This window comes from Gigantopelta aegis, unplaced genomic scaffold (genome assembly GCF_016097555.1).
Source record: "Gigantopelta aegis isolate Gae_Host unplaced genomic scaffold, Gae_host_genome ctg7065_pilon_pilon, whole genome shotgun sequence".
Classification (NCBI taxonomy): domain Eukaryota; kingdom Metazoa; phylum Mollusca; class Gastropoda; order Neomphalida; family Peltospiridae; genus Gigantopelta; species Gigantopelta aegis.
The window spans coordinates 4636-11299 of record NW_024535525.1 but is presented as its reverse complement, the minus strand read 5'-3'; the positions used below and the strand labels follow the sequence as shown (position 1 = coordinate 11299).

Below are 6664 nucleotides of genomic sequence, written 5' to 3'. Positions count from 1 at the left end.
TATAATGTTTGATTATGATACCCCCATTTTTTTACGTTAATATTCATGGCGCCTAGTTCAAGCAACAAGATATCTGAAGACATAAGGTACGGATATATCTCAATATGTCCTCCTCCGTCACAAAGTGGACTACAGGTCCATTTTCTAATCAAAGAGTGGCATGCAAAGTGATGAAGTTTTGTTTAAAATAGGAGATAATATATTACAACAATCGCGACATTATGTGACTGGAAAGAGGAGACATTAAATAAGTAACATACATAAGAATACTATACTTACAAATGATTCGATCTGAATCAATTGATAAGACGGTCTTGTAATAGTGAAAGAAGTTCGATGTGCCAAAAGAGAGTCTCTCTCCATTTCTCCAAAAACCTAATCCCACCAGCTAGTTTTCTACCCTATCATGAAGACATTTGTATGACATCATTATGATATTATCCATACCTTGACTGGTTGATGAGTTAATTATATCAATAGACCTGTTGTCCGAACCTATAAAGGGTTAAATTAGAAATTAGCAGAGAAAGGGTTTAGGATATCGGTTGGAATTTATCGGAACACATGGACGGAGACGTTGATAATAAACAACTCCAAGAATTAGGCTGCTCAAAATTCTCTCCCATCAATACCCTCTATATTAACATCTCATGACCCAAATAAATTATAGCCAGCTAATTGTAAACACAAATCAACTACCCAATTAAAACAATTGAGGAGCTTACCTTTCACTAATAAGTCTCCAAAGTATGCAACAGCTGGGTTGCCTCTGAAAATGTAAAGGGTGTAGCATAATGACAAATGCCATGTAGAGCTGCCGATTTTCCTGCCATACTTTCAATCATCATGACTGATTGATTTTATCATGAAACCACACCCATTTAATTACACAATTTACCAATTGTCATACGAGATGGAAATCCCTAGGGTTAAATATTATATCAGGACAACATCCAGATTTCAGTAAATGGCATATTCTCTACTGCCATTTCGGACTACAAATTCCTTTTTGTCCATGACGACTAGGCAAACTTGTCACAATTACTGATTCTCTGTGAAGAAACCACACCCCTAATAATCGATTTATACCACAATCATCTTACATTTAATCTTAACTGATGAAGACCTCGTTGCACGGTTGGTCGCCCTGTTCACTACCAAGAAGTTGAACCTCACCACACACACATGTACATTAGATGCTATGTTATAATATCTCATCTTGATCTATATAAGCTGGTTCTGAGATTATACTTTACGACAATGACCTTATAGATGCTACCTCAAATAACTAAGAGAAAATTAGGGGTGTGGTTTAACATACTTACTAACCTGTATAGTGGGTCTTCCTTCATGGAACAAAGCACCAACACCTGGAGAAGGCCATCTTTATCTAGACTATGATAAGACATTGGATCACTGGGTATGTACCTTATGAGAAGAGGACAAAGTTAAGATAAAGAGAAGTGAGACAGGTCATACCAAATACATACGTAGCTGTTTGCCATGATCTCTAGATATTACTCAAATCAATTAACTGTATTATAACAGTTTATTTAAACAATTATATCTATACATTATACCTCAGATTTAGACAGTAGCGTGAGCAAACCCCTTTGAATGAGGCTCTGTTGAGTATCATGGGATCTTCCATATCATAACCCTAATTAGGATAAATTACAACTGTTCCTTAATATTTAGAGGATGTTTACTGTATATGATATCACAGCTACAATGGCATTAGTAGCAAGAGAGAATTATCAACTTTATAATAACGTAAAGATGGGACGAACCAAGGTGCTTGAGGGGTCTGATAACATTTGAAAATTATAAGACCCATATAATTCATACCTGTAGTTATAACATCTTGTTATCAGTTCTAAAGGGTAGGGCATGAGCTGGAGTGCCCATTGTTTGTTTCTGCCATCTGGAGGGTCCTGGTAGTGATGGATATTACAAGAACACTGTCTACCTTGACATTGGTACATAGTTACGTAGGGACTTTGATGGAAGTCTGAAAATGGCGTGAAACTCGCAATGGCACTTAGCATGCTTCCCTCATGGACTTCCATATGTAGTCCCCTATTATATATCATCCATGACATTCACAATGACTTTTCTTTTAATGTACATTTTTTTTAATTTCTTCAGGACAGACAGCATGTTCATATACACTAGTATCCTAATGTAAGGAGGTGGATCATATCAAATTTTACTTGTTCAAAGATCAATGAGTTCTTGGAAGTGTTCTAAGATTATATAGTGCCCCTCTCATAATACGAGCTGGTGTTGTGAAGAGAAAAAATACAGGATAACTGACCTTTACTTGAATATGGAACTAATTCCAATCTCCAATGTGGTGCGAACCAAACGAATATATAGACCACCCCATTATAGCTAGCATACCATTTCTCGCCAGTAGCTTTTAAAATACGAAGTTGTGGGAGTAAGGATTCTGCTTCACTTTCACAAACCACACCAAGACACGCCCATCTAAAATGGACCGTGAGTACTCTCTCAGAGTTGCTGGAGTAACCCGGTGAACTCCTAATGGTATAAGACCCAGTGGATAGGAGCTTGGGAGATGGATGGTTTTAGGAATCCTAGTGACAACCTTATTATGTGATAATTTATGTGACAATCTTATATGACATGATATGGACTTACACAAGGCAGCTAATGTGGAAGTAGTCCACAGGCGATGCACATCAGGATGTATGTAAAGGACAGATTAAATCCTGTGAGAGGCTTGTAATAACATTCCATACTATTACAACTTACCCCAAGCTTCAGGTAAAAGTTTCCGAACAGAGGTGGTTCTCCTCTCTGAAAAGAAGGCTCCTCGATGGACAGCACGAAAATGGGAAAGATATCGGAAAAAATTCAATTTATCTGCAACAATAGTAAAACCAGCAGCCCTACCAACATATAATACATCCACCATAGCAACATTGTGTATTAATGTCACCTGTTTTAAATTGGTCCACTCTCTAGAACGAAGAGTACCAGTTGCCAAAAATGCTTCCATGATGAGGCCACAGAAACATAAATACTTTTCTTTGGAAAACCCACAGCTCTTAATGCAGTCGCTAGAAAATTATAAGAATAAATACTACTACTAATAATAACTTTATTTAAGTTAAATTAATTAATTATTTAATTAATGTGTTTATCTTAAATCAGTGATATTAAATTTATTGCTGATTAAATCTAACTTTCTCGCAATTTCAGTACGTATCTTTACAAATATTGCATCCAATTTCTCCTACACACAACCAACATTAATATAATTATTATATTTGCAATTACTTTGAGAACCATCAAATAAAGATGGCCTCCAAGGAGAATTTCTTGATTCATGGGAGAATCGGCTGATTCAGGTAACACTTACCGACAGCTAAAGCATATGTTTTTTTGGCCATTAACTAAAAGAGATACTAAAACATAGGAAGGATAAGTGAATTTTATTTACATTAATAAATTAAATTGTCATTGTTCTTGTCCAAATGAAACACAAACATGTTCTCTAAAACAAAGTAAATACAATAATTACTATTATACAAAGAGGATACCTCATTAGTTGATCACAGATGGCTTCATCTTTGCCAGAGTAAGTCTGCCTTGATACGAAACCTCTGTCAATATATCGCATGGCATCAACTCTTGTTAAGATACCTTCTTCTTGTGAAAACCGAAGCATTGAAGCGACACATCTGATAATGTTAAAATAGTAAGGCCAAATATTGACAAGTAAATTTTACCCTTTCAAGAATGCATCGTCTTTATGTTTTTTACTATCTCATTGTAGATTTGTATATCAGTCACTTCAACAAGTGCTAAAACATGTGACTATCATGTACTGTCAGGAGATATAAACTAACTTTTAAGACAAAAACTATAGGAACATAAACAGCTCTTTGTTTCGAGCAAAGGCAAGAGTCAGACTTCCGTCAGATCGATAATGCAAGGTGAGGTTCTAAGACAAGATAATACAGTTACAAATATTTAAACCCTTACAGCCTGCGATTGGTCCTTTCTAACACATCGTATCATGCAACCATATTCAGTAAACAAGGAACCTTTCCAGTCCATGAATTTCTAATTTGTAGCAATAGGCTAACAATACAAAACCATACATTCTATTGTCTTGGGATTCATGTAGTTCTTACGTAATTTCTTCGAGGCATTATCAGCATTCTCATCAATCTCTCATTGCCATTAATAATAAAGTAACCACCATACTCCTAATTTACCGACAAAACTCTATAAAACAAACCACACCTTAATTACCTCTGCCTCTTCATGCCTTCTGACAAGACTTGAGGAGATAAGTTATAAAGATGACATCTTTTAGACTAAGAAAGAATATAAACCCCACTCATTAAGGCATACTTTGATCATAATAGGAACTTGTCCCATAGGAAAGAGATATTGTATTAATAATTTGCCCACTTATCATAAAACATATTACAGCTGATAAAGGGGCTTTGTATGTCACTGCTCGTTCACGACACTCTGATGAAAATCTGGACAGATCGAGCATGAAATATAGTCTCTGGTAAGTGGGATAACCAACAGAAACATCCTAATAATTAATAATAATTAGGTTTGATAAAATGGAACGTACTTCAAAGAAAATTGGATTTTTCGGTTTGCAGGATCCAAAACTTCTTGAGTTCTCAGATCCTATATATAATACGTAGCACTATCATTAATATATAGTCACGTGACCTGTATACATATTTTATCCTCATCTACAGCAAAATTAAAGGAGTCAATGTGATGTCGTATAAGTTCTTGTAAAGCCTACAGACAAATGGTTGGTGATTACATTTGGACACATTGATACCTCATGTTGCTTAGGTTTTAGTTAGCATACGATGGTGATGTGAAGATCTTTAAGAGTTGGATTCCTATCAGCTTCCATACTATTCACCACGTGCGTACATGTGTTAATTCACAAAAGGTTAAAATAACATTATAACACCAGTTTTAATTTAACCCCAATCAAATATTGGGTTTTCTGTCCCGACATAATGGAGAATTACGAGAAACTAGAAAAAATAGGAGAAGGAAATTTGCCTTTAAAATAATGTATGACCTGGGACATTAAATGGGATTATATGTAACTTGTAATAATATTGTTAATTATAGGTACATATGGTACTGTATATAACTTGTAATATATTGTTGATTATAGGTACATATGGTACTGTATATAAAGCTAAAGATAAAGAATCTGGAGAAATTGTAGCTTTGGTAAATTGTCAGACTTGATGAAGATGATGAAGTAGGTGTAAATCACTAAACATTAGTTAATAAACAGTTATTAATTAACTTAATATTAGGGTGTTCCCAGTGCAGCATTAAGAGAAATATGTCTATTAAAGAATTAAAAACACCAAATATTGTCAGGTATTTTACAGCTATAAGGTCACATGACTTTACCATTTTATTACATGTATATTTATATTTCCCATATATATAGATTGACTGATGTTCTTCACAAGAACTTAAAACTGACAATGGTCTTTGAGTACATTGATCAGGTGCACTATACAGCATAGGACTCTCATATGATCATAGGAATAGGACTCGTATTTATTCAAATCATTCTTTACTTTTAGGATCTTAAGAATATTTTGATGTCTCTGGTGGTAGTATTAGTCAACAAGTTGTACAATCATTTTATTTTCAGCTCCTACAAGGTCTTGCTTTCTGTCATCGTAACCAACATATTACATAAGATTTAAAACCACAAAATATTCTCATTAGTAAAGTTAGTTGTCATAGTAACTATGTTGTTCGTTTACTTGTTCAGTAGAAAGGAGAATTAAAATTGGCAGATTTTGATTAGCTCGTGTTTTTGGTATCCCTGTAAGAATATTTTCAGCTGAGGTACATTTAATCCTCATTCCTATGTCTCATGTTACCATATCTCTATAAGTCTCATTCCTATATTTTCATTCCCACTTTCTTATTCTGTATCCTCTCATTCCTATGTTCTTAGGTTGTTACATTTGGTATCGTCCTCCTGATGTACTAATGGGTGCTCAAGTCTATACTACATCTATTGATATGTGGTCAGCTGGATGTATATTTGCAGGTAGAGTAATAATATTCATTGATTGTGATGTCATATGATGTCATTATCAGAGCTAGCCAATGCTGGTCGACCTCTCTTTCCAGGAAGTGATGTGGACGAACAATTGAAACGAATTTTCAAATATCCCTTTATTATAATTATTAATAATTAATACTGTATCAAACTGGTTTGGTTTCTTGACTGACAAGTTTAAATTAGTTGGCACACCTAATAGAGGAACGTGGCCAGGAGTTACCAAACTACCTGATTTAAAGTAAATATTTAATTTATTGTAATTAATTTAATAATAAAAGGATTTTTCCTCCTTATCCTCCTGCTGCCATTGAAGCTATGTACCCTCCCTGAATCATTATGTAATTTGATTTATTACAGGTAATCTATCTGTCCATTTATGTACTGTCTATCCATTGTTTATTTGGTCCATTGTGTTTATTGTCCTGTCCATATATAGCGTCACTTGATTTGTTGTCCAAGTCAGAGAATATCTGCTGAGGACGCAATGCAACACGAATATTTGCTGACATAAACACGACATTAAAAGTATAAAATTACTAATTTGTA

At 34.6% G+C, this 6664-nt stretch overlaps 2 pseudogenes; one reads left to right on the top strand and one right to left on the bottom strand.

The window, feature by feature from the left end:
• Nucleotides 1-279: 279 nt before the first annotated feature.
• Nucleotides 280-4851, bottom strand: LOC121366768 (annotated as a pseudogene).
• A 182-nt stretch (nt 4852-5033) lies between these two features.
• Nucleotides 5034-6356, top strand: LOC121366769 (annotated as a pseudogene).
• The last annotated feature ends 308 nt before the right edge of the window (nt 6357-6664 follow it).